Source organism: Aedes aegypti, chromosome 3, assembly GCF_002204515.2.
Source record: "Aedes aegypti strain LVP_AGWG chromosome 3, AaegL5.0 Primary Assembly, whole genome shotgun sequence".
NCBI classification, from domain to species: domain Eukaryota; kingdom Metazoa; phylum Arthropoda; class Insecta; order Diptera; family Culicidae; genus Aedes; species Aedes aegypti.
Window position 1 is genome coordinate 378,794,893 of NC_035109.1, and position 14,351 is coordinate 378,809,243.

The 14,351-nt window shown below is 39.8% G+C and overlaps 1 protein-coding gene across 2 annotated transcripts in view; it reads right to left on the reverse strand.

Moving 5' to 3' along the window:
* The window catches only part of LOC5567474 (putative GPI-anchored protein pfl2), a 139,984-nt gene extending 125,952 nt beyond the window's left edge, over positions 1–14,032 (reverse strand). For both annotated transcript variants that reach the window (XM_021852585.1, XM_021852584.1), the window contains exon 1: positions 13,972–14,032. The gene's annotated coding sequence lies outside the window, so the exon portion shown is untranslated. The remainder of the gene's footprint in view (positions 1–13,971) is intronic.
* Positions 14,033–14,351: the final 319 nt, after the last annotated feature.

The following is a 14,351-nucleotide window of genomic DNA, read 5'->3' on the forward strand; positions in this document are numbered from 1 at the left end:
ACGGACCATCGAGACCTTTCTTGTTTAGAGATCATGTATGGCCTTTTAAGCATAAGAAAGTGAAATGGGTTCCGCCATAGATTATTGTAAGGTCCTCATGGTGTATTCCTAGTACCATTATTGGCAACAGCTCTTGTGAAACGTATGAGTTGTCACGATGATTTGAGTAATTCCTAGTAGAGAAATCACCGGACAAAGTATTTCAAAAGTCCAACAACAAATCGATAGAATATTTTTTGATTGATCTTTGAAAGATTTGGACTCCTAAAACTATTTTAGATTCTTAGAATAATTTTGCTGATAACTTCGTTAAACCTCTGGAAACTGGACCAAATATCCAGTGATTTGAAAGTACTCACCAGCAACTTCAGGGAATTTCATATGCAATTCGATCCAGGTTTCCTCAAAAGGTGCCCAGAAATTTCTCGGGTAAACATTCCAGAAATTCTACAGGAGTTTCTTGAATACTCTTCCATTGGTTTCTCATGTAATATTTTGGGAACATTTCTCAGAACTGCCATCAGAATATTTTTTTCTTGAAAAATCGTTCTTTTAACAATTCAGCTAAACTTTCTTCTTAATTGTTCTTGTAACAATTTAGCTAAACCTTTTCGATCTTCAGAAATTTTTTCAGGAGTTTCCTCGTTAAAATTTAAATTTTTTAGGCGTTCCTTTAAAACTCCTCCTCTTTGATTATGTTTCCAACGTATAGCTGATGATTTTTTTTCCCATTTCCATTAATCCTTTCAAGCCCTTAAGGTGACGATAAATCGAAGCCAAACCTAAAATTTTCAAGAGCACGGATCTGGAGAACCAAACATCCGTTTGAGCTGAAAACCTAATCGATTGGTCACTCGCTGGTGGTGACCAATCGATTAAGTTTTCAGCTCAAACGGGTGTTCGGTTCTCCAGATCCGTGCTCTTGAAAATTTGAGGTTTGGCTTCCATTCATCTTCACCTCAAGGAATTCATCAGTTTTAATCCTGATTCCATACAAATTTCATTCAAAACTTCTTTAAATTTCGCAAAATTCACCACAGAGATTTTTTTTTTTAATTCTCAGAAAATTCTTTCAACGATGTTCACATTAGTATTTTAGGAATTTTCCTACAAATTTCGTTCAACAAATTTTTAAGAATTTTTTTCATGAATTTATTTGCCGTTTTATTCAATTATATTTACCTTAAATTCATCCACAAACCTTGAAAGATTTTTTTTTTTCAATTTTTTTTTTTTTTGAAAAAGTATATTTTATGATTGGTTTGAAAACCTTCAGAGACATTCTTGCGGTAATTGCAAAGATTTCAGAATAATTGATAACTTCTTAAGAAATGTTTGAGATAGAGATATGCTCAAGCGAAAAAGTTTGAAGAGTTGTTGGAAAATAAACTAACATGATTGTTAAGGTAAAAAAAATAAAATTTTTTGATTATCATACAAAAAAAATAATAATATAGAAACCTACGACTATCAGACAGTTGGCGGCTATGAATGATTTCCGTAGAGAAGCTTGAATTTTCATTCACGATTTGTTAAAAAAAATCTGGATCATGATACAAGATTTTTCGAATGAAAATTGGAGAGTTTTGGAAGGCGTCCAAAACTCATAGACCATTTTTTAAAGTTGTTCTTGAGTCAAAATGTTCGAAATATCTATACTAAACATTTATTTATGGAAACATGTATAAAGTTGTATCCAAATCGAGGACTAACAAGCACAATTTTTATTTTTTATCGGCCCGTTTGAATGGAATTCGTCAGATCAGTTGCTGAGATAAATTTTTTTTAAATCAATTGAATCTCTTGACAAAATCTTGCAGGATTTTCTAGATGCATTTTTTTAGCAACACCCCTTGAAAAAGGCCAAAACCCATCGGCCGAAACGTCGGGAATGTAAAAAACATCGTTTTTCGACTTCCAGACTGAGAAAGCCATCCGAAAGTAGTTATAATTATGTTTTTGAAAAATGCAACGTCTAGATGCGGAAATATTGATTCGACATATTCGGCAAAGTTGAAGCATGAGTTGCGAACTTTCCAAAATGGCCGTTCAAGTTTTCATATTTTGGTAATAGATGGCAACACTGCTCGATTGTTATCAATAGAGCCAATTCTATGGGTGTGATATGCAAATACACAAAAAAAATAAAGATAACGATACCGAATGTTCACCACAGTTGCAGGAAGTGTTGCGTGCCATACAGTCGGCCGAATCACAAATGTTCATGTGGCTGGCAACACTGTTTAAGAAGAATAAAGTAAAGATTCAAACCATCAAACTTGAGCGGAACAGAAAAATATAATGCTTAGCAACATAGCAATACTGTTCAACTGTAATCCAGTTTTTCATGAAGGGTTCAATTTTTTTTTCGTAGCTGGCAACACTGCTTAAGTGAAATTGCGCCACCAGGCAGCATTAGTGTGCATGCATTATAAAAGCTATGAGATTCAAAATTTTGCCACCAGGCGGCGCTAGTGAGCATGAAACTTTTATTTTGCGGATATATCAGAATCCTGACTACATAGACATGGCGTCTTGAGCAAAGTTGTTCAGTAGCTCAAGGGCTATCATTGTAAAAGTTATAGTAGACAGGGATACGTTAGAGGTGGTCGACGAATTTGTCTACCTTGGATCCTTGCTGGCGGCTGACAATAACGTTAACCGTGAAGTACGGAGGCGCATCATCAGTGGAATTCGGGCCTACTATGTCCTCCACAAGAAGCTGTGATCAAGAAGCTGTGGATCAAAGATTCACAGCCGCACCAATTGTACCATGTACAACACGCTCATAAGGCCGGTAGTACGGGAATGAAAAGTGGACGAAGCTCGAGGAGGACTTGCAAGCACTCGGAGTTTTCGAACGTCGGGAGGCTTAAGGAAATCTGATAGAGTACCTACGAGTAATATTTTAGAAAATTCCAAGTGAACTTTGTAGAATTTCCTGGTGAGGTATTTCAGATTATTATTCACTGCAGGCTGAATTAAAAAAGTGATAGGAGGGATCGATTTGAATAAAGAAGAGATCCTAGAGAAGAGAACCATCAAAAATAGATTCTTTCTAGAGGCTTCAATTGGATTAGAAATCTGCTACCAGAGATGGATGCGGTGGCATACTTAAAATAAACGAATTGAAGACATTATGAACAGAATATATCAAATGAGTAGCACTTTCATGAAACTTGCCTTAAATCGATTTTCTATTCTGAACTTGTCAGATTATTCAAACAACTCCACCCTAATTCTCAGTTCTGGTCCAACACGAAAGGTTCTTTATTTTACGCTTCTTCCACCCAAAGAACGGCGTTGACTGCTCAAAACCGTTGATGAATTTGGAGTGCACAGCAGTAGTACCTACCACAAAATAATGAAATCAATTTGAATCCCTGTCAACCGGAGCAGTTGAAAAATCGCCGCCACAAAGTGGATTCTGGGAAAACTGAATCCGAGCACTTTCATCCTTCCCATCCAAATTCTCTCCTCATCTGAACAACAACTTCTCCAAGAGCCATTATTCGCGATTTCCGCTGTCGTGATTCCACAAACACTTTGCATTTGTGTTTGGTGGAAGGTGACTTCAAAAGTTTCCTTGGAGAAAGCATTTACCACAAAGGATGTCGCTCATTTACTTCCATCAATTCCAGTTCATATCACAATCGGCTGGCTGTCATAACTCGTCACACCTGTAAACAACTTCCCCCTCGCATTTTCATGTGACCACGACAGCTAACCTGCGAAAAAAAACAGTAACCGTAATGAAATCGACTGTCGACTGTGTGCGAGCATATTTGCTTGTTATGTGCCGTGTGCGCGGGAAATTGATTGGATTTTGGCAAATTTCGATTCCAATCAAAATGCAAATGATATTACTGTGTGGCACGTGGAGTCGAAGCCTCCCCTCCCCACCATATGTTGCGTTTTTGGATGATGTGTCACTAGGTGTTCCCCCACTTCATGAAGTTTCGCCCCTCTCCCCCCGCCATCGGATTGTACCGTGATAACTCACATGAAGTTATCCGAGTGACATTCGCGTTTTGGTGCAACTTGAAGTATTACTTTTTGAGGCATTGATTTCGAATCAAATTCTGATCGGTTGACGGGTGGTAAGGGAGTAGAATCACACGGGGTAGAGCCACCCTCGCAGTAACGGGTTTTCGCACATGACAGAGGTGAAGTTTTTATTTTTCGATGTGGGTGGAAATGACCTAGAGTAGAGTTTCTGTAGATTCTAGAACATTCAAATACAGATCTTAACTTTCGGGCTGTCGCGCTGTTGTACGTTGTACAACAGTTGTATGATTTTGTAACAAAGATATCTATCGACACCAAACCAAAAAGTATTCCTCAAGAATCTTCTTAACAACAATACTCGACAGTTTTTGTTTATAGTATGGCCACAGACAAATAGACGTAACAATTAGAACAAATTTCGCTAAAATCCATCGCCCAGTTTACACCTTCATCGTCTGGTGAGCTTGTTGCACGAAGTACTGTTTCGTGCAATAAGACCTGCAGATAGCGGTAGTGTGAAACGTCAAATACAAAAAAAACGATACACGCGCCTCTGGTGGTGAGGTTTGAAACATGACGAATTTGAAATGATCGTTAAATGAGTGGTCGATGAAAATTTCGACAGTGTTACGTCTGTTTGTCTGTGGTATGGCTATTTATAATGCGGTAAAATCAACAAATGTACATAGAAGTCGCATAATAATGGACGCACTGTATACGGAATGAGTAGACCACAATTTGAAATCGGTAAAACTCAAAATCCAGATAAGGTACACCGGGGCAAGTTGAAACGGGTGGGGCAAGATGAAATGCGAAGTTTTGAACATGATGGTAATATATGTTAACATGTTTTTCTTCCGTAAGAGTTGGCTTTATCTATTAACTTAATGTACCCGTAGTAAAATTTATCATGATTTTACATTTTCACTATTATACCTTGCCATTTCATCTTATCCCAGCCGTTTCAACTTGCCCCGGTGTACCTTAATATCGAAACAAGGGGTCTGCAGTAAAGTTGTTATGGAGGTGGAGCGCAATCTGATGGTACCCCATTCAGTTCGGAATTCGACCGCGAGGTGGCACTAGTGGGCATGGAACTTTTGTTTTTCGAATACTTCAGGATACTGACCTTTTAGAAAGATGGTATCTTCGAAAAAGTTGATACGTAGCTCAAGGGCTATCATTACTTTAGCTACTCTCGAACTTCAAGGATCAAACAAAGAATACATTTGAGCTTCTGAACAACTTTGCCGTAGATGCCATCTTTCGAAGAAGTCAGGCTCCTGAGATATTCGCACAACCAAGGGTGTGACCGCGTTACAAAAATTCACGCGACAACCGAAAGGTTAACTGCAGAATCCATTACACCAGCATACCTTAATTTAGAGGACATCCATATCACCCTAGTCAACTTCTTTGTGGTTGAACATCATGCGCCTTCACAGTGTATTCTGTGCTTCTCCAATTTTGGAGTCTCTGTATGGACAATGGATCATGAAAAGTATGACGTCTGCGGATAAATAGTTTTGTGTAGTTCCGAGCAGTTATAATCGTTTCGTAATAACGTAACTCAAGCGAACCCTTGAGTCTCCAGGAGCAGAAAAATTTCAAATGTTATCCAATGAAGAAGCTGAATTCAACTCGTCAAAGTACATCAATGATGTATTCCTGAACAATCTCGAAACGTATTTGCTGAAAAAGAAACGGCTCATCAAATCCTTATAAATATATCGAGGAAAATTCCAAATATTTTCTACTCCAAGGCGGAAATATTATCAGAATATGGTCAGATTTTTTTCCTGAATCGTTTAAGTACATAATGAAGTATTAACACGGAAGTCTCTATAAAAAACATTGATTGGCTGTTGAAGCGTCAGATTTGAAGACAGGCACTCTAGGCCAAGGAAATCAAGGAAATTTTCTTTATTAAGTAAAAAACCTGGATCAACTATAATTTGAACCCAGACACCTCCAGTACTTGCTTTGAATGCGTTACTTGCTTTGAATACGTGTTTTAATGGTGATTGATTATTCTGTTAAATTAGACATATTTATAAAAAAGTAGACTACAGAATCGTTTTCGAATTAAATTACATTCATACGGACAAATCAAACAATTTTGTTCGAATCTCTCACGGATTTACCTAATACATTCTTCCTGGATCTCGTAAAAAATCAGAGAGAGAGCTTTCGTGAAAGTTAGATTTTGTTTTTGCAGAAAACTCCAAATATAAGACAAACTACATAATTATAATGATGTTCAAAATTTCGTTAGTAATCTTCTAAATAACAGTGTAACTTATCAGAAATGTCCCAAGTCACCTTTGGATGATTTTGTTAAAGTGTAGTTGAATATCAAAACAAGAATCTGCCAAACTTCAAATCTCTCTCAGAAATGATGTTTATTAAACATTGAAACTTTCCAAACAGAAATCGTCCAGGGGCATGAAAAGATTATTCCAGAGGTCATGTTACGGGTTTGGCTGAGGAATTTGATTTGAATCCACCAAAGGATAAGAAAATATCGTTGAGAACTGGTGGATAAAAATTTAAGGTCATATGGTTGAAAAAACCCATTCAGAATCGTAAGAGAAATACGTGAACTCAGGTGATTCGTTCTCTGAACACTTCAATGGAATCATTCGTAATCTACCAAAAACGGAAATAATTCTACCAAAAACAAGAATTTTGCCCGAATTTATCAAAACATTTCCCTGAAATACGGTTCAGGCAAGTTTCTTTAACGATTCTATGATAACCATGGGATAGATCTTCAGATAAATCTGTTCAATGTCAGGTTTTGAAGTCTCCGGTGATGTCTGTTCTGTCTGTTTTCTGTCTGTGCTATGTACGGGGCCCAGATAGCCGTAGCGGTAAACGCGCAGCTATTCAGCAAGACCAAGCTGAGGGTCGTGAGTTCGAATCCCACCGGTCGAGGATCTTTTCGGGTTAGAAATTTTCTCGACTTCCCAGGGCAAAGAGTATCTTCGTACCTGCCACACGATATACACATGCAAAAATGGTTAATTGGCATAGAAAGCTCTCAGTTAATAATGTGGAAGTGCTCATAAGAACACTAAGCTGAGAAGCAGGCTTTGTCCCATATTTTCTGCCTATTTTTGCCTGTTTTCTGTCTGCTTCCTGTCTGTTTCTGACTGCTTTCTATCAATTCCTATCTGTTTTCTGTCTGTTTTAAGCTTGTTTTCCGTCTGTTTCTGTCTATTTTCTGTAGTTTCTCTCTGTTTTCTTTCGCCCAAGTAGCACACGAAACATCTTCCAAAAAGATGCTTTTCAAAAATGGTTTCAATCGCGTATCAATAAAAGCATCTGTAACTTACATGGTTCTAGTTGGGTTGCATATCAATATACAGGCTTATAAAGTTTTATTTCCGTTCCAATCAACACGCATTTCACTTCTTGTTTGACGTTCAACATTTTTGAAACGACAAGATTTGCTGCAAATGTCCTTTGCAAATAGCAATGAAGTCAAGTTTGTCAAGATGTTTCCAGCAACTTTTCAAACAAACTCTTGAAACTTCTCCCAAAATGCCGGTTTTAATGTTATGTTTCAAATGACTTCCATTTAAAGCATCCGCTACTTGCATTCAATTTTCGTTTCTATACCCACAACTCAAGAAGATCCATCCCAGTTGCGACCAAGTTGCACTAAACTACGTGTATGACAGCTAGAAGTTTGTTTGTTTGAATCGAGTTGCAATATGGTTGAGTTGCACCTTACGTATTATCTAACAACGAAAACATGGTCTAGCAACAGTTTGTTTGTTTGAATGGTGTTTCTCATATGTTGCGCGGAAGTTTTTGCAAAAAGTTTAGATTATTTCAGGCGTGGTCTAATTTCGACAGTAATGAACTTGTATTCCGAAGGGTGCAGTAAAGTAATAAGCAACAAGCTTTGATTAATGGGCCATGTGGTCGCTTTTATAGTGCGTTGGCGTAGCAATTGTTCGAAGAGCTGGTGGAGTAGTGAGTAGAGGAGAAGTTTGGTGATCTTGAGGTCGGAAGTTTGGTTCTCGTTCTTATTTTTGTTTTCATTTTTTTGTCTCTCAAGTATTTTGCCACAAACTAGCAATTTCGATATAACTTAAATATGTTGCAAACAGACTCCACCTCTTGCGCTTTTTGCGTTGCTATTCAGTGCAATTGAAAGTCATATTTTCACCCATTGACAACTTGGATTAGTTTCAAGAGATTATTTTATTCTTGAGTTGAAACAAACTGTGCTGCTTGGGCGGCTTTTTGTCTGTTTGTTTGCCTGTTTTCTGTCTACATTCTGTCAGTTTCTGTCTGTTCTCTGTCCGTTTTTTTTTGTGTTTTCTGTCTGCGTTTTACTTGTTTTCCGTCTGACTATGTCTGTTTTTTGTTGGTTTCCTCTCTGTTTTTTTTTTCAGTTCCTGTCTGTTTCGCCTGTTCTGTTTGTTTTCTGTCTGCTCACTGTCTGTTTTCTGTCTGCTCTCTGTTTTTTCTCTATCTGCTCCCTGTCTGCTCTCTGCTCTCTGCTCTCTGTCGGTTCTTTTTCTGCTGCCCTGTCTGTTCTCTATTTACTCTCTGTCTGCTTTCTGTTTGCTTTCTGTCTGCACCCTGTCTGCACTCTGTCTGCACTCTGTCTGCACTCTGTCTGCACTCTGTATGCTGCTCTGTCTGCTCTTTGTCTGCTCTCCGTCTGCTATCTGTCTGCTTTGTGTGCTCTTTTTCTATTGCTCTGTCTGCTCACTGTCTGCTCTCTGTCTGCATTGTTTCTGCTGCTCTGTCTGCTCTTTGTCTGTTCTTTTCTGCTGCTCTGTCTGCTCTTTTTCTGCTGCTCTGTCTGCAATCTGTCTGCTCGCTGTATGCTCTCTGTTTGGTCTTTTTCTGCTGCTCTGTCTGCTCTTTGTCTGCTCTCTATCTGCTGCTCTGTCTGCACTTTGTCTGCTCTTTTTTCTGCTGCTCTGTCTGCTCTCTATCTACTCTCTGTCTGCAATCTGTCTGCTCTTTGTCATACCTTTTTCTATTCTCTGTCTGCTCTCCGTCTGGTGCTCGGACTGCTCTCTGTCTGCTCTCCGTTTGCTCTTTTTCTGCTCTCTGTCTCCTCTTTCTCTGCTGCTCTGTCTGCGCTCTGTCTGATTTCTATCGGCTCTCTATCTGCTACTCTTTCTGCTCTCTGTCTGCTTTCTTCTGCTCTCTGTCTGTTTTTTTCTGCTCTCTGTCTGCTTTCTGCCTGCTCTATTTTCTGCTGCTTTGTCTGATCTCTGACTGCTCTCTATCTGCTGCTCTGTCTGCTTTTTTCTGCTCTCTGTCTGTTCTTTTTCTGTTGCTCTGTCTGTTCTCTAGTTGCTCTCTGTCTGCTTTCTGTTAGCTTTCGGTCTACACTCTGTCTGCTGCTCTGTCTGCTCTTTTTCTGCTCTCTGTTTGCTCTTTTTCTGCTCTTTGTCAGCTCTCTGTCTTCACTCTGTCTGCTCTCTGTCTGCTCAATCTCTGCTCTTTGTATGCTCACTGTCTGCTCTTTTTCTGCTGCTCTGTCTGCTCGTTGTCTGCCCTCTGTTTGCTCTCTGTCTGCTCTCCATATAATCTCTGTCTGCTCTTTGTCTGCTAACTGTCTGCTCTTTTTCAGCTGCTCTGTTAGCTGTCAGACTGCTCTTTGTCTGCTGCTCTGTCTGCTCTCTGTCTGCTCTTTGTCTGCTCTTTTTCTGTTGTTACGTTTGCTTTTTGTCTGCTCTCTATCTGCTCTCTGTTTGCTCTCTGTCTGCTCTCTGTCTGCTCTCTGTCTGCTCTTTGACTGCTCTCTGTCTTCTCTATGTCTGCTACCTGTCTGCTTTTTTTCTGCTGCTTTGTTAGCTCTTTTTCTGCTGCTTTGTCTGCTCTTTTTCTGCTGCTGCGTTTGCTTTCTGTATGCTCTCTATCTTCTTATTGTCTGCTCTCCATATGATGTCTGTCTGCCCTTTGACTGCTCTTTTTCTGCTCTCTGTCTGCCCTTTTTTTGCTGTTCTGTCTGCTCTGTCTGTTCTCTGTTTTTTTTTCTGCTATCTGTTTGCTATATTTCTGCTCTCTGACTGCTTTCTGTCTGCTCACTGTCTGCACTATGTCTGCTTGTTTTTTTTCTGCTGCTCTGTTAGCTTTCTGAGTGTTCTTTGTCTGCTGCTCTGTCTGCTCTCTGCTGCTCGCTGTCTGTTCTTTCAATTATTTTGACCAGCAAATGAATAAAACTGTAAGCACCTCTTGTTTCGACGAGAACCTATTATGAATATTTTCTTGAAAATCCTATCTTAACTTCAATCTGATATCAAATCAGTCACGACCGAGTAGGATTAAAGTTTTAATCAGCTTAGAAAATTTCTATTTTGATTCACACTAATTGTAAGTCGCAATCGTGAGATGAATTAGCTACAATCATCGATGACCAGTTCAAATTTTAATGACGGCCTACTTCGCCTTCGTTTCCTTAACACTTGAACGGAATCATTCGTAATCTAACAAAGATGGAAAGCATGCTCCAAGAATCCTATTAAAAACAAGAGTTTTGCTTGAATTGATCAAAAATTTTCTCTTGAAGAAATTTTTCAAGGATTTTATGATCAACATGGAATAAATCATTAGATAAATCGGTTTTATGCCGGATTTCCATGCCCTAATGCTTTCCTTTCCGTTCGTTTTCTGTTTGTTTTCTCTCTGATTGCTGTGTGATTTACTGTCTGTTCTGTCTGTTCATCTCAGTTCTGTCTCAGTTTTGTCTCAGTCCTGTCTCACTTCTGTTTCAGTTATTTCTTAGTTTTGTCTCAGATCTGTCTCAGTTTTGTCTCTTTTTCTGCAGCTCTGTCTGCTCTTTGTCTGCTCTTTGTCTGCTCTCTGTCTGCTCTCTGTCTGCTCTCTATCTACTTTCTGTCTGCTCTCCGTCTGGTGCTCGGACTGCTCTCTGTCTGCTCTCCGTTTGCTTTTTTTCTGCTCTTTCTCTGTTGCTCTGTCTGCTCTCTGTCTGCATTTTTTCTGCTGCTGTATCTGATTTCTATCGGCTCTCTATGTGCTGCTCAATTTGTTCTCTGTTTCCTTTTTTCTGCTCTCTGTCTTTTTTTTTCTGCTCTCTGTCTGCTTTCTGCCTGCTCTATTTTCTGCTGCTTTGTCTGCTCTCTGACTGCTCTTTATCTGCTGCTCTGTCTGCTCTTTTTCTGCTTTTTTCTGCTCTCTGGCTGTTCTCTGTCTGCTCTCTGTCTGTTTTTTTTCTGCTGCTCTGTCTGTTCTCTAGTTGCTCTCTGTCTGCTTTCTGTTTGCTTTCTGTCTGCACTTTGTCTGCTGCTCTGTCTGCTCTTTTTCTGCTCTTTGTCAGCTCTCTGTCTTCACTCTGTCTGCTCTCTGTCTTTTTTCTGTCTGCTCAATCTCTGCTCTTTGTATGTTCACTGTCTGCTCTTTTTTCTACTGCTCTGTCTGCTCTCTATCTGCTCTCTGTTTGCTCTCTGTCTACTCTCTGTCTGCTCTCTGTTTGCTCTCTGACTGCTCTCTGTCTTCTCTATGTCTGCTACCTGTTTGATCTTTTTCTGCTGCTCTGTTAGCTCTTTTTCTGCTGCTTTGTTTGCTATTTTTCTGCCGCTGCGTTTGCTTTCTGTCTGCTCTCTATCTTCTCTCCGTCTGCTCTTTGTCTACTCTCCATATGATCTCTGTCTGCTCTTTGTCTGCCCTTTTTTTTGCTGTTTTGTCTGCTCTATGTTTGTTCTCTGTCTGTTTTTTTTTTCTGGTATCTGTTTGCTATATTTCTGCTCTCTGACTGCTCTCTGACTGCTCTCTGTCTGCTCAATGTCTGCGCTATGTCTGCTCTCTGCTTGCTCTTTTTCTGCTGCTCTGTTAGCTCTCTGAGTGCTCTCATCGATTACCAGTTCAAATTTTAATGACGGCCTACTTCGCCTTCGTTTCCTTAACACTTGAACGGAATCATTCGTAATCTAACAAAGATGGAAAGCATGCTCCAAGAATCCTATTAAAAACAAGAGTTTTGCTTGAATTGATCAAAAATTTTCCCTTGAAGAAATTTTTCAAGGATTTTATGATCAACATGGAATAAATCATTAGATAAATCGGTTCTATGCCGGATTTCCATGCCCTAATGCTTTCCTTTCCGTTCGTTTTCTGTTTGTTTTCTCTCTGATTGCTGTGTGATTTACTGTCTGTTCTGTCTGTTCATCTCAGTTCTGTCTCAGTTTTGTCTCAGTCCTGTCTCACTTCTGTTTCAGTTATTTCTTAATTTTGTCTCAGTTCTGTCTTAGTTATGTCTCAGTTCTTTCTAAATTCTGACTCAGTTCTGTCTCATTTATGTATCAACTCTGTGTCAATTTTGCCTCAGTTCTGTCTGAATTATGTCTCACTGTTTTAGTCCTGTATCAGATTAGTCTCAGTTCAGTCCCAGTTCTAGTTCTGTCTGTCCTGTCTGTGAAAACATATCAGTCACGACGTGAGGATTGAAGTTTAATCAGCTTTGAAAGTTTACATTTTGTACGCAAACAAAACAATGAATTTATTTAAAACTATACAACACTTTCGGGTTGAACACTATCCTCTTTTTCTCGTACTAGCTTCCTTCCTGAAAAGTTTGCCCCTTTAACTTTAGAACCTAACTCCAGAAACCGATTAAACCTGCCGCTCGCAACCAGCCCCGAAATCGAAAAGCTTCCGACAACCCATGTTAAGTAGAATAATAATCACCTCCCCCGAGCACAACCTATCCCGCAAATATTTAAGAACAACCGTGTGCAATTTGGGATGGTTGGAGCAACATCCCTGATTCTATCAATTTTATGATAGGGACCTGAAACAACGACATGATTCCATCGTCTTCCCCGTCGCCATGGCCATCCGATTAGCCTCCAGGGGGTTAAATGGTTGGTGGAGATCGGTTTTCCAATCTAACCAACAAAGGTGCACACACACGGCAATCGACTGACAGTGACACGGTCCATCGTCGTCGTCGTCGTCCTAATCCGGTAGTCGGTCGGATGGCGGTTTGAGGTTTTCCTCCCAAGATGCTGGCGATAAATACAATACGTGATTTTGGAACCACCACTGGGAGAATCTGGAGCAATGTACCCCTCGAGGAGGGGGTTTCTAGGTGCAAAACAGTACAGGGGTCGCCTCTTATAATGGAAACGAGTTTAATCTTGAGTTTAACCCCTCATGCACAAGCACAACCGACGACGACACAGTGGGTGGAAGTCATGCAAAGAAGGGATCAAAACTACCTAAAAGGGTTTTGAACATTGTAGAATTAGTTCTCAATTGATTTCGAAGCACGATCAAAGAGAGCGAATAAAAACATCGCATCTGTATCGGTCCATGATTGGTTTGTGACAAACTTGATAAATAACAGCAGCGAAGAAGAACATCAAAGAGAGAGCGATGATGAAACCCAGTTTTCTCGCTTATTTTCCAATGGGGGTAAGTGTTTTACTTCACTGACATGATAAACAATCCCGGGTTTGGAGCTTGTTTAGAAAGGTTTTATCAGGTACTGTTATCCCTCTAATATGATCAGAGCTGTAGCAGTAGATGATAAACAGACTCTCATGATTGTTACAACGAGCAATAAGTGAGAAATTCTTTAAATTTTAACCTCTGGATATTTCTTCGATGAAGGTGGCAAAACTAGTTTTGACGAAAATTTTAATATTTTTGACCCCTATGAAAGCGTGGGAGGAATGTTCGAAAACAATATGGTAAACTTTGCATAGATAATAGCACCAGCTTCTGCCTGGTTTGGCGTTGTTTTGGCTAATCCGGCTTAGGATGATCGGGGCCTGGGGTTTTGGTTTGGTGTATCGTGTCCGGGGCTCAGTTGCTTCCCGACAATATTTCGAGGATAATGAGGCAAAACTTTGGTCTGCCCTCAAGGTGTCACCGACATATGAGAACCAATTTAGAGATTTGAATTTTAGATTGTCCCCGTTGAAAATAGTTCGAGTGGAAAATGGGGAAATGACCGAAACTTACCTTCCAGCAGTCGAAGATGCGATGCGATGTGACCAACACGTCTATCTCAATTAAGGTTCTGAAACGACAAATCCAAAACGGTAGATCTCAGTTAGAATATTATGGCTAGGAAAAACAACAGGTGAATATTTCATGACTCTAACTTCCAACGGTTCAGAAAAAATTGCACTGGCAATCTTACCACAGATCTTACGGCGTCTATCATGTGACAAATTTTCGTCACCAAAACTGTCACGGCGCAAATTTCCCACAGAGTAAACCGAGTTTCCCTCCATGCATTTTGCAGTTGCTTTCGGTCCGAGCGACCCATCTTCATTTGGGATCTTCTTGGTTGGTCCAAAGGCAGTATGCACAAGAAACGACCTGTCAGTCACGGGGAC